We start from the raw sequence: 24704 nt of genomic DNA on the forward strand, positions 1-24704 counted from the left end.
AAATAGATAAACAGTAAGGACTTACTGTGTAGTGCAGGGAACTATATTTAATATCTTGTACTAACCTATAATGAAAAAGAATATGAAAATGAGTATGTATTTATATATCTGTATAACTGATCACTTGGCTGTGCACCTGAAACATTGTAAATCAAGTATACTTCAATAAAAACAAACTTTTTAAGTAAGCTTTGAACACTCATAGATGACCAGCATTAAATCATTACATCTGTATCAGTCGAAGAATTTTCCTGCTGCCTCCTCTTCCCCCACCTCAGCCCTACTTTTGTATTAGAAAGTGGGGGGTAACCTAAATTAGCATATGGCTGAAGAGAGAAGAATCTTTATTCACCTTTCCCAATACACGAGGCCATACTTACCTGTAGGAGGGAGACGTTTAACTTTACATCAAGTTGGGAGAGTTTGAGTGCTGTATTAGATTGGACACATTAATTACAGAACTGTGATTGATTTTTTGGACTTAGAGTGACTTGAAAAGTCTTCATTATTTAAGACTGATTAGAAGAGTCATGACAGATAACAGGATCCAGCTGTATAGCCCAGGGAACTATATTCAATACCTCATAATGGCCTTATAGTGAAAAAGATTATGAAAAGGAATATACATAAATGAATACATAAATCACTGTGCAGTATACCAGGAATTAATGCATTGTAAATGGACTATTCTTCAGTAAAAAAGAAACATAAAAAATTAAAAAGAAAGGTATTTGAGAGTAGAAAAAAAAAAAAAAAGGAAAGTCATGGCAACTGTCCTGAATTTCATCCAAGGACAAGGGAAGAACCAGCCCCACATAATAAACTTAAAGAGGCAGTGGAGGAAACAGATAAAGTCATTTTCTGATTACATCCCCATGAGCCCTGCTTGTTCATTATAAGGGTCACACATATGACACCATTTGTAGTTTTTCAATGAAGCATAATTGGCAAGAGGGTGGAAGGGAAGGGCAGAGATGGTTATTATAGGAATCAAATTTACTCACAGGAATGTCACAATAACTATTTTCATTTCTTAAAATCATGCTCAGAGAATTTTAACTAATCAATTAAGATATACATTAGGTAATTTTTAAGATGAGGCTTCCAATCTGTTCCACAGCTGGGGAAATGATCTGAGATACTGCTTTTGTGTAATAAGCACATAAGACATTTTCCCCCTTCTGTTTCCAGAGAATCACAGAAACAATAAACAGCTAAGATGAATTGTTCACCATTTGTATTCTGCCATTGATCAATTAAAAAAAAAGTATGTGTTCCTATAAAACAATAAAGATAATGCCCATAAGCCAATAAACTCTAGAATAAACAAGAATGCTAATGGCTGTCACTTTTCAGCTTTTAGAAATTTAAAAAGGACTTTAAACTATTAGCTTTCGTATTATATTCCCAGCATTTGCAATGCTATTCAATCTAAGTGTTTTAATGGTAAAGGAGTGACAAGAGGACAATCTAAGTAATGTTTCTATTAATGTGTTCCTAAAAGTTGAAAAGACAACTTGAAAAATATGTGAGTTGCACACAGAGTAATTACATTGACAAAGAACAAGTGTGGTTTATTCCATAGAAGTGGAACTTTGGACCCAGAGGTAGAATGTTAGATTGACCTGCAAGGATAGAAGAAAGGTGATGACTTGGCATGGGGACGTGAATGAGTCTTCAGTGGCTCTATAGGAAATCCTGCTGTGCCCTGGGGATCCTGAGGCCAGGGCCATGCTATTGTAGGACTTTGCTCAATGTTGTGTGCAGTTCCCTTAGTGCAGTGGTTAGGAGCAAAAGTGCTAACAGTTGTGGGACCTGGGGCATTTTATATCTTCAGTTACGGTGTCTTCCCTGTAGGAGGCAAAATTCTAAGATGTGTCTCCAGATTCCGCCTTCTGGTATACACCTCTATAAATCCTCTCCCCTTGAGTGTGGCCGGAGCCTGGGAAGATGGTGGGATAGTTACTCCCATGATTATGTTCTGTTTTATAAGACTGGAGAGAGATTCTCCTGCTGGCTTGAAAGGAGCAAGCTGCCATGTTGTGAGGGGTCCATGTGACTAGGAGCCTGGAGCAGATACTAAGTCTGTGGTAAGTTGTTTCATGGCTACAGAAGATGCATACATTTCCCATTTTCTCTAGTCTAACTCTCAGTGTTATTACAAGCATATGCTGGAAATTCTTATTCTGTCCTCATGTCTCTTCACTTCATATGTTTTCCATTAAAATTGTTTCTCTGTATCATGCCCAAGACTTTCTTCAGATTTATCTTTCATTTCGCTAATTCTCCCTTCAGCTGGTTGCACTCATCAGCTTTTGCTTTGATAGTATACTGTAACAAACAACCTTAAAACCTCAGTGGTTTACAGCAGCAGATTTCTCTTTCTTACTCACACTGCCCACCAGTGGTGGGGGGTTGGGTGCAGGGTCTTTGCTCCAAGGGGTGTGTCAAGTTCAGTTGACCCCCACACATCTTCTCATTCTGAGAGGTTTTCATGGTGTGCAGGAGGGTTGGTGGAGACTTGGAATGTTTCCTAAAGCCTCTGCTTACTACGGGTAAAGTCTCACTTAGGCCTTTAACCAAAAGTTGAGAAGAAAAAATTTAAGCAATAATATACTATATTGAAGTGGTCTCCTTTTTTTTTTTTTAAATAAAGATATTTTAAATTCTAGATCTCTATGTCAAAATTTTTGTCTCTATCACAAAATCCTTGAAATTTTGCTCTTGTACTTCATAACGTCTTATTCACTTATATGTTCCGTTCCTCCTTTATCTTCCCCAACATTTTAAAAAATATTAAACTTCTCAGAGTGCCCTTATTATCTGTACTTTTGGTGGTAAACCCTCTTTTTTGATTTATCGGCTAGTCCCCTGTCTCCCTTGCTGGTTTGCTTGTTCGTGTGCCTTATCACCTTGGACTGCACGTTCAGCATGTGAGTTCCACATGTCCTGGGTTGTGGAGGTGTTTCATATTTCTTTCATCGAGGTCTGCGTGCGTCCTCAGTTTGAGATCTGGTTTCCAATCGTGTGTGGTTAGAGTGCGTTTGAGCTCCTTCCTTGTGCTTCGGGCAGGCATAAGTCTCTGATTTCTCATTGCTGACTCTCTTTCCATTATTAGCCCAGCACCAGTGGCGTGCTTCTGTACTGCTTTCCTTCCAAGAGGATGGAGTTTTTCTAGTTATTCCACCCCGCTGACTTTATGTATGGTGCTTACTTCTAGCTCCACAGAGTAGGTGAACGCCACACTCTAAGGTAAATATCCTATTCTCCTATTCCTACTAGATCTTCAATTCCTAATCACTGTTGCGGGTTTTGAGTTTTTTTTTTTTGTTTCTGGGAGAGTGCCCTTTCTTGCTTTCTGCCCAACTATGTATTTAAAATAATTGGTTATATTTATCCAGAGCTTGTATGTGTCCTCAGAGAAGGTATGGTGTGGGGATGGAGTGGTCTTCCCAGACTGGCTCAGTGTGCCTCACTGACTATAAGTCTTTGACTACAAGTTCACTTTGTGATCTACACTCCACCCTCATTCCATTGTTTATTGGAATTACATTGAATCTATACATTCATTTGGGGAGAATTTATGTATTGACAGTATTGAGTCCTTCCGTCTGTGACTCTGGTGTATATCCCACCTTTCATTTGAAACTTCTCTTTAATGTCCTACTGAAACTGTGCAATGAAAAAACAGGTACTGTATACTTACTGTTAAATTTAGTTCTGGCTTTTATACTTTATTCCCAGCTTGTTGAATATCATTCAAATTAATCATGATAGTTTTAAATTTAATTTCATAAATTTATTTTTATTGAAGTGTAGTCAGTTATGATGTGTCAATTTCTGGTGTACAGAATAATTTGTTTTAATTTGGTTGGACTAATTACTATTATTTAGCTCAATTTGCTTAGTGAATATAAAGTGACAAACTTACTGGAATGATTCAAGTTCACATTTTCATTTATGAGTTTAGTCTTAACATGTTATAGTTTGGAAGTCTAAAATATGCACTTACTAAAATTACTCAAAATGCATAAAGTAAAGCTTTTTGAAACATGAGTAAAACTAGAAACTACTAACAGAACAGTAAACTACTATGCATAATTTTTTTACTTGATGCATGTCAGAATCAGGATTTGTTAAATCGCTAGTCGAAAGAAGAAAGTTGTGGAACCTAGGTCTGTGGCTAGACTGGGGAGCTCAGACTTAGGCAACAGATACTGAGTGAGCAGCAAGATCTTCATTGCTAGGCTATGGTCAAAGTCAACTCAGGCACAACAGAAATGGTACATTCCCAAAGTGGCCTTGTAGAGAGGTCAGTCAAAACCCTGGGACCCCACCACCCTCTGTTGGCAGCGTATTGTGGTTTCATGTACCCACAGTTTTGAAGGATTTTACAAAATTTATTCTATTTTTTAATGAAAAAAATAGATGTATGGCACCACATGTCAGGTGATATAAGAATCTAAGGGGGCATTACCAAATCAACCAAACCAAAATGGGCCAGTCTTGTAATAGGACTTGTGGGCTACAATATTCTTTATGTTGTCTGTAGTCATTCTGGTATGCTTAGAGAGCACCCTATATTAAAATTTGCTCATTTTAGAAAATTGTACCTTTGCTGTTTGCTTTTCTTCTTTTCGTATTATTTGAAAATATAAAAATATAAAGTCTTATATATGCATATTTAACTACAAATCCACAGACCTATCTGAGAATATATTAGGAAGGTTGTGGAAAATAAAAAAGCCTCGTTATGTGAGTTACTAAAGTGAAATACACCTATGAAAAACAAATGGGAAATCCATTATTGACGTTGGAACTCGTGTGTGATATTACAGTTACAAATCAACTTATTCTTCAGGCATATACCTTCTTCACATTTAGCTGGTGTTTTTGTTTGTTGCTTGTTTGTATTTTTTACCATCTCCCTTATACGGGAATGAAGGAAGAAAATGAGGGTGAAATCAAGTCAGATTTGTCGTATCTGAGAAGCCTGGTGGAAGTTTGTTAAGAATTGCTGTATAATAGCCTCCCTTTATATTTGCACAAAATTAAATGCACATTAAATAACTTTGTGATACATTATTTCAGTTGGATCTCACACAACCCTGTGAAGTAGATGGTGAAGTTATTAACATTCATACTTTCCACAACCAAGGCCCACAAGTTGAAGTGACTTGCTCAAGGTCTTCTACTTAGAAAAGTGGTAGATTCAACCTGCAAATAGAAATGACTAAGGTGAGGTCTGTGGTTTGGGAAATAGTAATAAGTAAACCGCAATTTGTGGATTATTAGGGATGATATTTCATCTGTCTTATATGTTACTGTCATTGGCATGAATGATTAAGAGTACAGTTTTCTCTTTGAATCAAAATGTCTTAGTAGTTTTATAAAGAGAAAGCCTTTTAAAACACAGAAAGAGGCTTATCTTCAGAGAAACGAGGAGACAGAAGCAGAAGGCAGTGTGATTTTGGGAAGTAACATTTACCCAGCACCTATTACGTGTTAAGCTCTGCGTGCAGCACTGTGCACAGGTGAGAGAAGAATTCTTATTCCCATTTCACACATGGCAAAACTGAGACTCACAAGGGTTTCAGTTCAGTCACTAGTGCAGGTTTAGTTACCCAGCTACTAATGGAGAAGCAAGGATTTGAGCTTGGGCCAAAGCCTACTCCCCTTCTCTGTACAAGGCTGTCTGTGAAACGCAGATCTGATAGTAAAGCTTTCTCAACAACTGAACTGCAAGATGGAAACCAGGTGCCACCTTTCTTTTTACTACAGTCTCACCATGTCATCAATAAATCATTATTGCTTGCAGAGCCTTATTGATTCAACTCTGGAGGGCTCTTTTCTGATTGGCTCCATTGATTAATGTCGTGCTTAAAGCTGGAAAGAACCTCAGGGATTTAGGATTTACAAACTAAAAGTATAGATCAGAATTCTTTTGTGGAACATTTTCAAAATATACACACCACCTGATGAAGTAGGTCTGAGGTGTGGATGGGTATGTGTATTTGAAAAAGTTTCCTGGGTTATCTGATGCACTGTTCTGGTAAAGAACTCTCTCTCTTGTCTAACCCCTTTATTGAGTGGATGAAAGTTTCCTTGGAAGGAAGAAAAGTGCTTCTAATTTAAGACTGCCTTGGTTAACACAGGCAGTTAGAAAGTTTAAGACTTAATGCTTCTATTTCTCTAGTTCTTTCTGAGCTCATATTTCACTACCATCAACTTGCAATTTAGTTTCTGACATAATGACTTGAGGCTTTAGGTAGACCTTTATTTTCAAAACAAATCTCTGTTTTCCTATAATGTGGATGAATGAACAATGCTCTGTACTGTGTTTTGAGTTCAGAAATTGGGAGAAGCTCTTTAATGATAATAATTCAAGTTAGTTGCAAACAGCTGCAACAGAGAGCAGACCAGACTTCTGGGTCCATTGATTAACGTCATGCTTAAAGCTGAAAAGAGCTTCTGAGTCTGGTGCTGGAAGCCACACTGAGGTTTGTACAGTGTCACTGGGCCCAAGACTTAGCTCTAGTCAGGGAAATAATTTTTTTTTCCTTTCTTTTTTTAAAACCACTAAATTGATTTTACATGCACATATATCTGAAGTGATTAACAGCATGTATAGTTTATGACTTGGCTTCCCTCCCACTCTGGTCATCTTTAATGACTTTGAAACATGGTTTCACAAATCTTGAGGTTTATGCAAGGATAAAAGTTTCCTTCTTCAGTCAGGTAAAGCAGGCTCCTGGAGACAACTAGAAAGCAAGAGAGTCTTTTTGTTACATTGGATAGTTGGGAAAAAATCCCATGGAGGAATCTATCGTTTGTGGAAGAGAAAAGTGCAGAGTTAATTTTAGGTTTTGTTGAGACCATCTACTTTAGTTAATCAATAGCTAACCAGGGTGCTTTTCATTCATTAGGCCCCAAATTCAACTTCCTTAACGGCACAGATCAAGATATTTAACAACATAGGATCTGAATAACTTATTTTGGGTTCAAGTGACTTGCTTTATAGTCTACCTTTTATTAAAAAAGATTCACTTTTTAAAGAGAGTCATATGTCTAATTTCACATTTTCCTTCCTTGAAAAGGAGCTTCTAGTGTTCTCTCCATATTACATAAAATAAAATTTTTTTCCTGTTAGGGTTATTCTTAATGATCAGGAGTAAATATGAATGACTACATCTCCTCAACTGGTTGAAGAAAATGATCCTATTTCAGGTAAAATGTCGTGAAACCATAATGCTACATGTTGCCTTGTAGAATTTAGAATTCTTTCAACACTGTAAGAAAAGAGACAGATGTAAGCAGAGAGAAATAGATAACAAAAAAATAGTGCATCTAAGCATGGTAAAATGTAGTTGAATCCAGAATGGACAGAAAACTTTTGCTTTGGTTAGGAAAACTACCCCTAGACATGGTGTAGGGTTCTTTGAAGCAAGCCCTATGCAAGTTACATAATTCTTGAACAAAGTGAGATTTTCTACTTCTCAGACTATTTGGAAAACAGCAAAATGGAACCAAAAAGCCCTAAATAACCCAACCACCAAGTAATCATCATTTTTGTATGAAATTAATGCTTCTATATTTGAATATTACATTTTCAAGAGAAAATATCTTGATTTTAGCATGGCCAGCACAACCAGTGAGACCTCCTGGATGTATTTATAAATGCAGGAAGTTAGGACTGTAGGCCTATAAAGCTAGGTGGGACCTCAGAAACCATTCCTTGTCACTCGTTATTTTACAAGTGAGGAAACTGCTGTGGTTTGCTAGGGGCATTGGTTATCTCGTGATTGAACAAAGGCTGTTGCTGAAGGGTCTTGATTCTTGGTAACATTCTTTTTATCTTCCTTCGGCTTATGATGAAAAAAATTAGGTACTTAGTAAACTTGTGTATTCAATCTGAGAAGGTTCAATATCTAATTACTTATGATGTGTGGTAGTAACACTGTTTTCCAAATATTTCTGGCTTTCTGCCTTCAGTAGTGCATTTTCTGACCCCCATGTGGCTGGATGCGATTATGTGACCAGTTTGACCAATGATTTACTAGCAGAATTGTGTGTCATTTCTGAAGGGGAGTGTGTAATCCATGGTATGAGACCCCCTAGGAATCTATGGTAGCTGTTCCCTTGGCCTGTGTCCCTGAAAATGATGTACAGCGCCCCCCACTGAGCCAGAATGGACATTTAGCATAAGTGAGTAAACCCTTTTTGTTTTAAGTCACTAAGATTTAGGTCTTATTTTAACCTCAGGTTATCAAATTGCTTAAAGGTGTTGTAAGAAACAAAATGCTTCTAATTTAGAGTATGGCATTAAAGGGAAATGAAGAATTTAGGCAATACATTTGACTATTTAGGGCAGAAGTGTGGAATGAAATTTTTTTGTTGTTGTTTATTGAGAGTATTTTTTGGGAGGTGGGGAGGGAAGAATGTCTCTTTATCATTGTCTTTATTCTCCCCTTTAGTTATTTTTTATCGCCTATGGTAGCACACTATGCCTGGAGTGACTGCTGGAACCAATCTCAAAATTTGTCGAACTATTATTATTTTAAATCACAACTCAGACTCAGTAAATTAAACTAAGAGTCAAGGAATCTGGGTCCTAGTTTTCATATTGTTACCGCATGATTTTCATCCTGTCTGCGTCTCGGGACCCACATCTATAAATAGGTGTTGAAACAAATCATCTTGAATATCTTTCTAGCCCTGTTGATCTGTAATTCCAGGAAAGCAGAGTAACATGCTGCTAGCTATTTTGGGTTAGGGATCTTAAACACAATTTTAAAATCTAAGAATCAGGTCTCAAGTATATATTGGTATAACAATTTAAGGAGTAAACGATGCTTAAATCATCTAAAACTTTAACTGTCCCAGAACACGATACACTGTATTTTCAGAGTTCTTTTGTAAGTGATATCCATTATTTAAAAATATTTTTTTCTGGGTTTTTCTGATATTAAAGTGTATTTCCCGTATATTTAAGAGCTTTTTTCTTCTTTGGCATGCAGAAAAAGTTTCCCAAGGATGTAGCAGAACCGTGTGTCTGTTTTGTTTAACTTGCTTTTTTAATCTCCTTTTTTTTTTAAAAAATAGATATATGAATGCCAAGATCTTTAACTTTTTCATGAGATTTGTCAACTTCATCTAAATTTACCTTACTCTTCCTGAGTTCTAGGACCTTGGGAAAGCATTGGCAGGCTCCCTCTTGGCTAGAAGTGCAATGTGGCTGCACTTAAAATTCAGCTGTCACATCTTCAGAACATTCTGTTTGCAGGCAGTTTGGATGGAAGGATCAGTGGCAAAGCCATTAGGGTCAACGGCCATGTGCCTTAATGGTGGAAGTGGAGTCACTGGTTTCTTGCTCTGGCTTTTGACTGACTTTTCTCAGAGCCAAAAATAAGCTGGCCATGGAACCATAAAGCCATAGCCCTTGGCCAGGAGGGGCACAGCTAAATTATATTAATGCCATTGCTGTCCTAGGGGATTAGTAAAGGGACTAAGTGATCGATGAAGGCCAGTTCAGTTGTTTGCTTTTATGTAGACAATGTTCTAGATTGTTCATTTTTTACCTTTTTTTTTTTGTTTAGCAGTTTTATATAGTTGGTATTAGAGCGTGATATTCTTTTATCTTAAGGAGCTATGATGGAGAAAGTTACCCATAATGATTGTCATTCTTGTTGTTTGTAAAAATAGACTTCTAAGAATCAGAAACTGCCTGAAAATATAAGCCTTTTGTATCGCACTGATTCAAAGGCAAATAAAATGCTCTTTACATGAAACTCAGCTTTTAAGAAGGCAGAGCGTGACATTTGGATGACTGTGACTTATTTTGTATCTCTAAAACATTATTTTCACTTTCTGCTTTCATCTGAATCTTAAATATAAAGACAGTTCTGGTGCCTTTACCCAAAGAAGGGAAAAATAACAACATGAATACAGACATTACTCAGTCCCAGGAATTCTTACTGAGCTTTAAGTCCCATGTACAAAAGTGCCATTCAGTGCTTTAACAAGCTTGAAAAGGGTGATCTTAGCGGTACAATCTTATCATCTTCAGCTAGTCAGTCATCTACCTGATCTTAAACACTGGCTACTTACAATGGAGCCCAGTGTTAGAAAAAGTGATTCAGGGCCGCCTGATTTCACTTAACTCGGAGGAATGTGCAGGCCCCCAAGGCTGAGGTAATGCACTGTGAGCTCTCTGTACGTCTGTGAACCACAATCTTGGGGTCTCTTCATAGGTATGAGAGGTATGCAGAGTGAGGTATTTACTGACTCCTTTATGCCCCCAGCCCTCAACTGAGCTAAGCCAGAAGCCGCGTGTCACAACTTGGGTGGCTTAATTGGTGAAGACCGTAAACTGGATAGAATGCAGTAACACAGAGGATGTCCTGAAATACGTTCAGATCTGATGGTATGAGAGAGATGGGCATTTTGTATGATTATTTTCAGTGGAAAACTAGCTATTTTAGACATTTTTTCTTAGCCTTCTGAAAACAAGTAGTGTTGTTTGCCTGATTTGTTTTATACACCCCTTTCTCCAAGTCCAATGGATAATATGAAGCAAACCCTAATAAATACATTACTGTGGGCTTTCAGTTAGTAGACCCATAAGATTTCTCTTAGCTTAGCAGTTATTCACAGAGGGAACGAGCTATATTCTTGGGGTACTTAGTTAGCATTTCAGATAAGTGCAGATTTTTTTTCATTCACACTTGAGAGGTTTTACAGCACACTTAATTGTACCTCCATACTCTAAGGGGATGTTGATAATAATACGTTTGATATTAAAATTTTTTAATTAAAAAATTGAATTAAAATGTTTTATTGAATTTTTTTTTTTGAAAAAAAAGTTTGAGCTCATCAAAGTAAAAGCAAATTAAAGAGCAAGCAAGCAATGACTCTTGCATAAATGTTCTGTTAACCTGTATCTGTTGGACTCTGAGGGCAGGAGTGAGCCACTTCTGGGTGAGTGCTGGGTGCCTATTTGCATCAGCTGCTGCTGTTTAAGTGTCAGTTATGCAGGGCCGCTGACCCCTTTCCACTTTCAGAACAAGAATAGAACTTATTGAAGCATGAGGATGCAATGCATTCCAAAATATATTTACTCTGAAGCAGTAACCTCTTCCACATTCTGCAAAGCAACCAAGGACTTTTTCTTTTTTGTCACTTAGAATGTCTTTGACATTGGATTTGAAACTTTAAGCCTCAAATGTGCCGAAAAACTGTAATACATATAATCTAGTTTGTACATAGTTCAAATCTTTTAATGATGAACTCCACAAAATCATCCACCTTCTTTCACTGTTGGAAATAATTGGAATAAAACAACCAGTTTTGTGTGTGTGGGGGTCTTCAGACAATGATTATTTGCCATCATGACATTAGGTCTGCATTTACATCCAACTTTAGGCCTAATCATAAATTTCGTAAAATGTGCATCTTTTTTCTTCATTTTCTTTGTTCTCTTTAAGTTTCCTCTTCTGCTCAGAAGCCCTCATCCTCATTCCAGTAAAATCCCAGTATTGGACAAAGTCCCTCCTTAATCACACAGTAGGAAAAGAATCTGATCTTCAGAAGGAATGTAAAATTAAACAAAAAGGTATAATTAATCAAAAATAATGAGCAGAAATAGAAAACCTCTAGCTTTAATACCCCTGGACTAACTTCATCTAACCTAGAAGGGCATTTTCATATAGTTTGTGCTGTGCTTAAGAGCCAGAAGACCTGGGTCCAAGCCTGGCTTAGCCACGCTCTCAGCACTCCATCTTTCTCAGGTTTAGTTTATATCTCACACTTGGCAGCTGCAGTAATTCTATGAGATGGTGCGTGTAGAAGTGTTCTGTAAAATGTGAAGCACTTTGCAAGTGTTCTTTTTTTTTTTTTTAAATTGCTTTAAAATCATGCAACAAACTCTTAAGTAGGAAGTCAGACGTCCTAACCTTTGGGACCTTGGATAAGTCTTCTAACCATGCAAGATCTGTTTCCTCATCATGAAAACCTGGAGGTTGAACCAGCATATCTCTAAAGTCCTTTCAACCCCAGACATTTTATAATCCCATGAAATTAAATGCTGACACCTGGTACCCAGAACACAGAAGACGGCATGAGTTTGAGCCAGGAGGTTAAGTGAAGAAATAAAGGAGATGGTGATTCTGGGACGATCGGGCTTCATCCTCCCAGAGGTCTGCAGTGCAGATGGAAACTATAGAGCAAAGGGTAGATGGGGTCTGTGGAGCAGGGTCCCTAGAACATGGGGGCATCCACTTGGATGGGTTTATGGGTTTGGGGTGAAGATTGCACAGGTGTCTGGGAGCTAAGTGATTAGGATGATTAGATATTGAGGGGAGGCAGTTTTGCCAAGTGAGTGGGATCTAAAGCTGCAGGGGGCTTGGTAGTCAGCAAATGCAGGGATGAAAGTGGCAGGATGTTTCCCCTGTAACCACAACCAGCTTCTTATCAGTCTTCCTTCTCCATTGCACTGGTCAGTGAGAATGATCAGCTCACATGACTTCTCTTCCCTGCGTAAGGTCCTTTCATGGCATTCATTGTACTGAGATTAAAAGATGAATTCCTTAAGTGGGCTTTCAAGTGCCTGAAGGAATTGGTACTTGCTTCTCCCTAATTCTCCTCCGTTCTACTCTGCCTCTCTCTTTCTGAATTTCAGCCATGCTGGTTAGTTTAAGTCACCAAGGCTTTCCTGCATCAGGGCCTTACCATGTGCTGTTTCCCCACCATACTTCACGGGGTTAGGTTTGATTCTTTGCAAGCTTAGCTGAAGTATTTCTTCCGACAGGCTTTCTCTAACCACTGTATGCATCGTAATCTCTGCCCCTTGTCTAAACCCTCTATTTCTTGCCTTAACAACCACAATCTATAATTATTATTCCCTAGCATAATAATAATATATATTATGCATAATAATAGCATAATAATTTAGTCAGACACCATACTTTATTTTGTCTTTCATTTTTTCAAAGTCTATATAGCTTATTATAAAATTTTTGATTATGAAAGTAGTTGACACCCATGTCAAAAAAATTTGATAATCCTTAAGTAAAGTCACTGAAATGCCCTCACCCAGAGAAAGTCAGAACAAATTTTTTGTTGTGTGTACTTAAAATCTGCTTCTTAATTTTAAAAAGCAGTTGAGATCAATGTTTTTCTTTTCAAAATTTAAAACCAATTTGCTTTCTACTTAAAAGGCTTTCAGGGAGTTGTGTCTGCGCACCCTTCCCAGGAACCTTTCCCTTCTGTTCACATTGATGCTGCACTTCTCTGCCTTCCAGTTAGGCTGGCCCTGCCTTTTTCAGGCATAATCTGGCGGCATTTATCTTTGATTAAAAAAAAGTAACTGCTATTCTTGTCTTTCATTGCCAGCATTGCAGGCTGGGCATTTAAATGCCTTGGATTGTGTATTTGGAGCCGCTAACAGCTGCATGTACTATTTCCAATACTCTTTAAGATCCACCCAGGATGTCACCATAGAATGCTTGTCATTTTTTTTTTTTTTTTTGGAGTTGGGGGTATAGATGTAAAATTGGTAAATGATAAGCAGAGGTGAAAACTAGGTGAGAAATTCTTTAACAGACTATAGGCTTGCCATCTGATACCTGGAGAAAACTGCATTCCTTTGGGCAACTCTCAGCTCATCTGCCTGAACCTGGGGCTGCCACAGATGGTGAGGGCTTTGCAGACTCAGGTAACATCAATATGTTTCCAAAACAAACAAACAAAGCAAACAAATTCCACTATATCCTGCCATATATATAGCAAAAGTGATGCTATATGTGCTATGCAACATCCAACATCAATATATCTGTAGATACACTGTTGCAACATGTGTATGTGTTGGAGAACCACACATAGTCTGTAAATTACCAGCCAACCAACCAACCAACCAACAAAGGAAATGAGAAACTTTGATTTTTCTCTTTAAAAAGGAGACCATTTGGATTGATTAGGTGGCCATGGGCAAGTCCTTCCCTTCTTTGAGGTACTGAAATACACAACTGAATTCTATTTCTAGTTGCTTGTATTCACCTCCAGCTCAATCCATAAACGATTTATTGACACTATTTTGGGATAGAATTGCCCTGAGAAATTCTTGTTATATTTTTGTAGGGCCAGTTTCATGGATTTTCTCAACATATTTTGCAGCCCAAAGCTTAATGGAAGTTTAAATTAAATCTTTATTTCTGTCCTTTTCATATAACATTCAGTTATTTGATGTTCTAGGAATTTTTTTGTTTGGGAAAGAATGTTTAAAATTAGAACTATTTTCCTTGGCTATAATTATTTAAAAAATACTATCACTGTGAGATTTTGACTGTTTTGGTGTGGGGAAGGGGCAGGCAGTTAGCATGTTAATATTTGCGTAATTACTTGATGTAAGAATGTATTTTACCCTTGAAAGTGAGTGCAGATACTGTGGAGGTGGGGGGTGCTGCCCACTTGATCACTTCACTGGCTTCACACTTCCAACTGTGAATTAACACCAACTCCCAGAAGCCCTCAATAGGTGGCTGATTGGAGTTAGGGCATAATTACTCCATCTCCCTCACCCTTTGGGGTGACCTGTTCGTCTCCAAAGTTACGACTTAACTACACTGCCTTCATTAGCTATCCTTCCTTTCCTGCTGCCCCCCTACCAGCAGTCCCTGTACCTCCTTAATAAACTATTTGCAATCGAATCTTTGTCTCAAATCAAATCCCTGCTTTGGGGGATACCTAATTTTAACAAACCTCTTACTTTTAGGCAACATTTTAATCTATTATCCTAGATAGATATAAACACACTTGGCTTAATCTACTTAACAGGTACTTTATATATTTTCATTATCTGGTAGCACATATTGTTAATTGTCTACTAAATAATGTCTTTGTTATTTTTCCCTTTAAAGGGACAGCTTTTGTACATCTGAAACATGACTGAAACAATGAAACTACAATAAAAGCATCAGAAAAATAAGTACCTAGGTTAAACCTCATCATATTTTAAGAGTTCCAGTCTCAACAGTGACACTTTTAGACAGAACAGAATGCATACCAAGTGTTAAGTTTAGTGACTAAACTTATCATTATACTTTTTTAAAACATTTTTTATTGATTTATAATCATTTTACAATGTTGTGTCAAATTCCAGTGTTCAGCACAATTTTTCAGTCATACATGGACATATACACACTCATTGTAACATTTTTTTCTCTGTGTCATTATACTTTTATGATTGCTTTTTGTAGCATCTTCTATATTATAGGATAGCCAGGGACTTATAAAGAATTTGTAAGTTTTTGTGAGGTGAGGTTTGAGGTCAAATACCATTTAATTCACACCAGTGTAAGAGCTCTCCATTATGGTCTGCTCCTTAAGTTTCTAGGATCCCACTGAATGCAAAATAAAAAAGATTTTGCAGAACTGGAGAGGACACATGCAGAAGTCACCTGCTCCTTGAAAGACAGTGTAACTGGGGGCAGTGAATTGCTTGGCTTTGCGGCTATCATTTGGCCTCCTCTATGTGCCAGCTGTCCTGAAAGTACATGGCCTTGGCCATGTGGGTAATGGGGTCAGAGGTCATAATGGAACCTGATTCAAGATCACTAACTGCAAGATTCTGTCTGTGTTGAGCCAAAAGCATGTCCTGCAACATAGGGAGAGAGGCAGCAGAATGTGGTGACTGGTGAGTACCGGCCAGGGCGGGGGGCAGCCTGGGTGCAGGTCCTCACTGCCACTCACTGTGACCAATACGACAAAGATAACAATTCCTACCCTTCAGGGTGTTTATGAAGATTAAGTTGATAAACTGATTCAAGCACAGTGCCTAATACATAGTACGCTCTTGGTAAATGGTAGCTATTATTAAGTTGGTTTATTGTCCAACCTAGTACACTTTCAAAAATGAAATACGGTGCTAAAAATGAAACATTTTATATATAATTTTTTTTAACATAAAAACAAAAAAGTAACAAAAAATAAAAAGGCTTTTAAATAGAAGTATTCTGTGGGTCTATCCATGTAATTAATTTTTCAGTCAATCTATAATTTTTATTTAAAAACTTTTGAAAATGAAATTCCTTCCAAAAAATAAAAATAAATAGCAATGTACATTAAAGCAAGATAAAAACACCTTTATAATGTCTTATTTGAACAGTAAAAGTAAATGGAATTATTTTGGAATTAAGTGAATTATTTTTGTTACGTTTTCATATACTTAACCAGTCTTTCAGTCATAGCTGACTCTTACATCACATCACTGGCGATTTTTGAAGTTACTTTTTTTTTCCTAATATGGACATTTTCTTTGAAATTTTTCATAGTCTGTAATATTCTTGAAGTTGTACTTTATATTAACAAAATTGAAATTGTTGACACCTCAGTTGACTCTTCTCTGTAAACTGTAATATTTTCACTTGAAACTCATAATAAAAACTGAGTTATTGAGTGAAAACTAAGTAAATTCTGCTAAATGGAGAGTATTCTCAATTGTAATATTTTTGTATTAAAATGTGTAAGGAATGGGCTACAATATAATCCGTGATACTGTTTTTCCTTTTTTAAAATTGAATATATTTGACATATACCATTGTGTAAATTTAGCTGGACCTGTTTGTTTCTTTTTGCCTTCATTCAGAATATCTTTCCTTGAGAAATAATTCTAGAAGACAAAGTTCATCAAATAAATTATGTTCAGTTAATGATTCTTATGTTTCCTCAAACTGTCATGCTTCCAAATCATGGGCCCTCTAAATTTTGTTCTGTTCCAATGGGCATTATTAAAGTTACTCTCCACAAGTAGATTTATTCCAAAGAGTAATTACGGAACTTCAAAATTAAATCTTGGACATGATTTGAGTGCTCATCATTTAATTTATTCACTTTTTTTTATGTAATTGGGCTATTTCAGTGTTTTCCTTTTTTGCAAGTTTTAAAAAAAATTGAGGTATAGTTGATTTATAATATTAGTTTCAGGTGTACAGCACAGTGATTCATAATTTTTATAGATTGTACTCCATTTAAAGTTATTATAAAATACTGGCTGTATTCCCTGTGCTGTACAGTATATCCTTGCAGCTTATTTATTTCATATGTAGTAGTTTGTATCTCTTAATCCTTTCTCCCTATCTTGTCCCTCCCCCACCCCTCTCCCCACTGGTAACCGCTAGTTTATTCTCTATGCTTCTATTTCTGTTTTATATTCATTCATTCATTCATTTTATTTTTTAAGACTCTGTATGTAAGTGATACCACGCAGTGTTTGTCTTTCTCTGTCTGACTTAACTTCCCTAAGCATAATACCCTCCAGGTCCATCCGTGTTGTTGCAAATGACAAAATTCCATTATTTTTTAATGGGAATAGTATTCCATTCAGCTGTTGATGGACACTTAGGTTTCCCTATCTTCACAATTGTAAATAATGCTTCTATGAATATTGGAGTGCATGTATCTTTTTTAAGTATTATTTTCATTTTCTTTGGATATATGCCCAGGAGTAGAATTGCTGGATCATGTGGTAGTTCTATTTTTAGTTTTTTGAGGAACCTCTGTGCCGTTTTCCACAGTGGCTGCACCGATGTACATTCCCACTAACAGTGTACATGGGTTCTCTTTCCCCCACAGCCTCATCATTTGTTACTTGTGTTCTTGTTGAGGATAGCCACTCTGACAGGTGTGAGGTGATAGCTCATTGTGGTTTTGATTTGTGTTTATCTGATGATTAACTGTGTTGAGCATCATTTCATTTTCATTTGGCTAACTGTATGTCTTCTTTGGAAAAATGTCTATTCATATCTTTCTTCTGCCCATTTTTAAATTGGGTTGTTGTTTTGATATTAAGTTGTATGAGCTGTTTATATATTTTGGACATTAACCCCTTATGATCATATCACTTGCAAGTATTTTCTCCCATCCAGCAGGTTGTCTTTTCACTTTGTTGATTGTTCCCTTTGCTGTGCACAAACTTTCAAGTTTAATTAGGTCCCATTGTGTCCTTTTTGCAAGTGTTGTTTTCAATAATTGTAATTCTCCAAAAGCTTGAAAAGCTCCTTGAATTCTTGACTAAAATTTCTAACTGATACTGAACAAAATGCACCCCAAAGCTAATGGACTCATTTACAAGAAGTTCAATATTATTGGCAGGACACAGGTTGATTTATTAAGTAGTTTCAATTGATGATGGGCAGCAAAGAGAAGTCTGGTACTACCAGGCTGAAGTTTTTTTTTTTTTTAACTCAACATCCACTTCATCACAAAAATTTTGTAGTTTAACTACTTGGCATATTTAAACTTTGTAAATTTTGACAAATTAGAGCTTCTATTTCAATTGATACAATAATGCAACTTCTTTGGATGAAATTATGACTTACATTTACACTGTAACCAATTCCAATTATATTTTTGTTCCATATCTTAATTTTAAATTAGATAATTTAGTAAAATATTGTTTTTTTTACCATAGGCATTGTGGTCCACCAAAATTATATTATCAAAATAGAATATATTTTGATTCAAAAAGAAATACTTATATTTTTAACATTGCACTTTTTAAACTAAGTTTACAGGAAGATTCATAATAATGTCGGATGTTTCATCTTAAACAGACTACCCTCCCAAAGCTTTGATTCCATGAATTAGATAAAAAAATTAAACCATTATTGGAATTAATTAGTCTTTCTAAGTGAAGCCTTGATAACACTGAGATAAAATTAGCATAATTGAATTGTTTATAAAATGCTTCTGCTTTCACTACTGACACATTATAGCTTTTGCTTTACTTTTTGTGCATGAACGCAAAAACTTGAAGTAAAAAATTGGCAAAGTCAATTTCGAAGGGCAATCACTGGGTCTAAATGTTATGTAAGCACCTGCTACAGCTGCATGTGATAAATCAAACTACAAGTACAGAGCTCTCAGAACAGCTACTAGTTATTGATGCCCATTATAATGCTTCTTCAGCAGGTTTGTGTTTTGGGGTTTTCACTCAGTGATTTATGTATTGCTTTGTACCTCATGGCTGTGGGAGGTGGCAAGTGATGAGATTTTGTGCAATTTGACATTCGTCATTAACATACTGGAGAATTGAAAACTCAGCACTTTTACTGTTTTATTAAATAGAAGCTTCCATTTCTTTAGCTTGTTGTTGTTGAAGGGCTTATTGCAAAATAAAAAGCAACACCAAACAACGTCATTAATACTTGTAGATGCACATCATACGTCATACGAAAAATGACCAAATCCTTATGGCAAGTGTCCAGAATGCTCTCTATATGTGCCAAGGCAGGACACTCAGTCTCTGTGCCCTGCAACTATTTCATGTCCGCCTACCCCACAATTTCCCACTTTCCCCACTGCCCACACCAGCTGTGCCTTGACAGTTCTGTGTATCTAGTCGGCCCGAGCCTGGCACTGGCGCACCTGGCTGGTAAATGCAGAGGGCGCAGTGCAGCAGATAGCCGAGTGTTCTCTCACCACCACCAGCGGCTGGAGGGTTTAGCTGCCCCTGACAGCTCCTGTTTGAGTGCATTTCCTTTTGTAAGCAAATGCCCTGCTGTTAGTTCCGTTGTGTTTGGAAAGGATTGAGGAAATTGGGTCATTTCTGGTCATCTTGGAGATTTAACCATATGTTAGAGTGACATCTCTGTTCGTTGCTTGTCTTAGCTGGGGCTGCTATCATCAAGTAGTTTCAAAACACATTTCTCAACAGTTGTGGGAGCTGGGAAGTTCATCCAGGTGCCAGCAGATTCGGTGTCTGGTGATGCCCTGCCTCTTGGTTTGCAGGTGGCTGTCTTCTTGTTAGGCCCTCAGTGTTTGCAGAGAGAGAGAGACAGAGAGAGAGAGACAGACAGACAGACACACACACACTGACTAATCTCTTCCTTTTCTTGTAAGGGCGCTACTTCCATCGTGAGGGCCCCACCCTCATGATCCCATCTAAACCTAATTACCTCACGTTGGGAATTGGGGCTTCAACACATGACTTTTGGGGTCGTACACCATTCAGTTCATGGCACTGCTCACATGCCTTATACTGTACTGGACAAGACCATAGAGGGTGTGTGGAAATAACAAAGTGATGTAGGGCTACTAAATCAATCCCAGATTATTTTAATGCAGCTGTTAATAGTAATTCTCCAGTAAAGGGAAAATATCCAGGCCAATGTTAATCCAAACAAGATGGCAGGACAATATGCCTAAACCAGGACTATCCGGGCAAAATGTCCTAGCCACGATCCCTACAAGAGCGGCACCTTGTCTTAAAAGAAGTTTTCATATAGAACAGTAGAGGGCGCTTTAGACTGTGATTAAGAATTTTTACAAGGAAACTGTACTGGATTGTTACAAATTTCAGTAGTGAGTGGTTTATAAACCTTAGGTAAGTCCATATCAGCATAATCTAATTCAACACAGATGTTTTGGTGTGTGTTCCCCTCCTTTTCTGGAGGTTATGATAATCGTATTTTTGTTTTTCTTTAGAATGTCTTTTTTTCTTTTTTGTTTTTTCTTAAATCTTCAGGAGTGCCTTAAGGTTAATGATTGGGTTGCAATCTACCCTCACTACTTGGGGTTTTGTTTTTTCTTGGTGTTGGGCTGGGGCAAGGGCGGGTTGTGCGGCTAATTAAAACAATTATAACATTGTCCTTCTTTAGAGATAAACCTGATGATACTGTTTTAGATACATGTGATACCCATTGTTCTTTCTTTAAATGTATTTTTAAAAGTGTTGTGTCAATTTCTGGTGTACAGCACAATACCTCAGTCATATAGTAACATACATATATTCGTTTTCATACTTTTTCACCATAAGTTACTATGAGATATGGAATATAGTTCCCTGTGCTGTACAGTATGAACTTGCTGTTCCCATGGCTCTTCTGATACGTGTTCAGTACGGTCGGATTGTCGGGCAAGTACCCCCGTCTCCAGGGAAGCAGTCTGAATGGTGGGGGGACGTTCTGTTTGACTGGACATCTGGTCTGGAGTCCCTGGTTCTGTCCCCATCTCTGACTTTGGGCAGATCTTACTATCTTTCTGTGCGTGTTTCCTGGTAAAGTGGTGGGGCTGAGCTAAAAGACTAAATCGTTCTCAAGTCTATGATTCTCTTATCCTGACTTTTATGCTTAGTGTCGATTAATCTTAAACTTACATTTGCTATATGGCGTGTCCTGTCTAGAAATTACCTTCAACTCCAGTCGCGAGGTCTGACACTGTGAAAACTCGATTCAGGAGAAAGGGGGGAGGTAGGTGGTTCCCTGTTTGGGGGCCCTGATCAAGTTCTATATAATGGCTTATTTTATGTTAGAAACAGATCGCTCTTTGTCACTTGCTAAAAAATACTCACACAAGCAATGCTCCCCAACCTCAGACTTCCCTTGAAGCAAAGATGATGATCGAATGTTTATATTCATTGACTTTCCTGCTAGAATGCAGACTAGATACACAGAGGCTAAAAATCACTTGAGATTTTAATTTAAATCTAATTAGTCTATGTCTGATGCTATGAAAACACGTGAGATGGACATTCGTCAGGTAGATGTAAGCCCCATCTGCCCTCATGTAGTTGAGGCCCGTACTGTTTAGGGATGTGGTGTTTGATTGAATGTGGTTGCCACACAGTTTTTTAACTCCCGAAGGATTCTCTGACATTCCTGAATTCTACTTCTAAAATAAATGTGTTGTTGGATGGGGTACACTTTTACACGGAAAAATGGAATGTTAACAACATTCATCTCTGTTGGAAGGAAACTAATCTGGTTGGTGGGGTTATACAACTCCTGTCTTATATAGACATAAGACAGTGACTCAGCCCATTTCTCAGTTGGTAACATGTTCAGTAGTCTTTTGCATGTGTGTGTGTGTCTGTGTGTGCATCTGTGTGCTTGTGTTTGTGTGCCGTGTGTCTGCAGCTGTGTCTCTGTGCTCAGGCTTCAAGTGGACAGTCATTTACAATTAGTAACTCCAAGATGATAATTTGTTTCAGATCTTGAAAGTTTCTTCACACTTTGTAGCTCTCCATCTGTGATGGTGAAATCAAAATTAAGGAGACCCCAAAGGGAATGTCTATCTCTTGGTAATTTCTTCATGACTCATAATGTCTGAACTGAGCCTTGGAAGCATCAGGCAGAGCAGGGGAGGGAAGGACACAGGGGCTGAACCAGTGAAGATGGAGGCCAGGAGTCAGGATGCGTCTCATGCCAAGGAACCTGGGCAGGTGGGTGAACAACCGGTCAAGTCTGCAAGGAGACCACCATAGAAGCCTGTGGAGGTCAGTGTCGGGAACTTGCTTCCCATCTATTCGCCAACCCTGTACTGAGTGTCTAGTTCGAGCCAGCGGCTGTGATCGGTGAAATGAATGTGAAAGTGTCTTCCTTCGATTATTTTCAGAACTAGTGGGTAAAACAGAGAAACAAACCATGGTAAAATCATGAATGCTAGCAGTGCCATGGGAGCCCCAGGGGTTCAGGCTGTGGGCAGGAGCAGACCTCACTAATATCGCAATGCCCAGTATCTTTCAAGGGAACACAAGGGTTCGAGGCGTGAATGGAGGGAGCGTGAACCCCCTGTCCTTTGTGCAGTGAGGTCGAAGGGAGGATGCATGTTGGGGGATGGCAGAAGTGCCTTCAAGAGATGGTGGAGCTCTTGTGGGGTGGGTATAGCTCAGTAGTAGATGCATGCTTAGCATGCACGAGGTCCTGGGTTCAAACCCTGGTACCTCCATTAAAAAAAAAAAAAGAGATAAAGCTCTCAGCTCTTTCACGACACACTGGCTTGAGTCTGAGTTCAAGATGGTGCATTCTAAACCCATTTTTGCTGTTCTTTAGAAAACCCGCATTGATTTAAGGAGCGCAGCCATTTCCTCAGGCATTTATCCAGAAACAAATTTTATTACTTGTCATTAAAAATATCTCAAAAATAACACTGGGAGGAGAGACAAATCAAATGGACATCAATATCTCCACTGTTGTTTCAAACAAGATTGTTTTTGAGATTATCAGTCAAGACTCTCTTAGTTGCAGGTGACTGAAACTCCACTCAAACTTCCTACGCAAAACAGGGGATCTGGGGGCTCGCATACTTGGGAAGTCTAAGTGGGGGTGAGCAGGAGTAATTGGATGAGAGATTCAAACATGCCCATGGAACTCCCCGTCTCTCCATGCTCCTCACCTCTGCTTACAGTTTTCAATTCTACAGTTTTTTTTTTTTAAAGCATCTTTTTTGAGAATTCTAGTGAGGTGGAGAACTTTGGCTGGATTAGCATGTGCCAGAGGGCTGGCTGGTATTTTGGCTGCTATGGAAGGAACAGTGATGAAAAGACTGCAGAGCAAATTATAAAAAATAAAGTCATCTTCTTGCACCCCATTCCTCTACTTTTAATGGGACAAAAGTGTCCCCTATGGGCCACGAGCAGTGAACATTGAGGCTGATACACTGATCCAGAGAACAACAGGAATAGCATCTTACTTGGAGTGCGTGATCCACGCTGGGTGTTTTCTAAGCCTTTTATGTGTAACACATTTAATTTTCATCACGATGACATGGGACCACTATTACCTTCACTTTATGGATGAGGAAACTGAGGCACAGGGAATTGGGGGAACTTCCCAGGGCCACACACCAGTACATGGAAGTTTATCTTCAGACGTATGCTATAAACTGTTACATTAAACACAGTTGCATGGCATACGAATTAGTGAAGTATGTCTAACAGATGAATAAATGTTATGTGACAAAGATATTAAACACATGGGAAAGAAGGGAAGAGAGAGAATGTCACTTCATAGTTTTTTTCCCATATTTTATTCCATGAATCCCACCCCAGCTCCCAAGGGCCCAGTAAAATCCATCAGGGTTTGGAAAGGATTTGCCTGGGTCACAGCAAGGCTTACCTGAAAATAGTGAATAGGGAGTTTGGTTCAGGGTTGGGATAGAGGGAGCATGGGAGCAAGAATGGGGTTCACTTCTGGAAAGAATAGGAAAGATTTGAGGAGGAGACATGCCTGAACTCCCTTGGCATCTCTGACCTGAGCACCAAGTCAGGAGACAGTTGAACCCCTCTGTGAGCCACCACAGGCCGCTCTGGGGGCCGGGCCTCCTTAGGTTGACAGAAGTGTTCAGAACCAGAGAGGATGGACAGACACTGAAATTCTGGGACTAAAACTGGTCTCAGTGAGGGGTGAGTGAGGTGGTCTACCTTTGCAAAAAATTTTTTGTTATAGTTTTAAAATTGTGGTTAAATATACATAAAATTGACTGTTTTCCCTTTTTTTTAAATTGAAGTTACAATGTTTTAGGTGTAGAGCAAAGTGATTCAGTTAGACTTGTATTTTTCAGATCCTTTTCCATTATAGGCTGTTACAAGATATTGAATATGGTCCCTTGTGCTATACGGTAGATCTTTGTTGTTTATTTTACAGATGTTAGTGTGTATCTGTTAACTCAAATTCCTAATTTGTCCCTCCTCCTCCTTCTCCTTTGGTAACCATAAGTTTGTTTTCTATGTCTGTGACTCTATTTCTGTTTTGTAAATTAGTTCATTTGCATCATTTTTTTAGATTCCACGTGTAAGTGATATCATACGATTTTTGTCTTTCTCTACTTACTTCACTTAGTATGATAATCTCTAGGTCCATTTATGTTGCTGCAAATGGCATTATTTCACTCTTTTTTATGGCTGAGTAATATTCTGTTGTATGTTTATACCA

General features: G+C 38.0%; 1 protein-coding gene across 2 annotated transcripts in view; it reads left to right on the plus strand.

The window, feature by feature from the left end:
• Positions 1–24704, plus strand: part of RNF144B (ring finger protein 144B) — a 133699-nt gene that overhangs the window by 6881 nt on the left and 102114 nt on the right. The window contains exon 1 of one of the 2 annotated variants that reach the window (XM_031435146.2): positions 3217–3252. The exons of the other annotated variant lie outside the window; for it this stretch is intronic. The gene's annotated coding sequence lies outside the window, so the exon portion shown is untranslated. Of the gene's footprint in view, positions 1–3216; positions 3253–24704 lie in introns of those variants that run through there. 2 annotated transcript variants of the gene reach the window in all.

The sequence above is a fragment of the Camelus dromedarius genome, chromosome 19, assembly GCF_036321535.1.
Source record: "Camelus dromedarius isolate mCamDro1 chromosome 19, mCamDro1.pat, whole genome shotgun sequence".
Lineage (NCBI taxonomy): Eukaryota > Metazoa > Chordata > Mammalia > Artiodactyla > Camelidae > Camelus > Camelus dromedarius.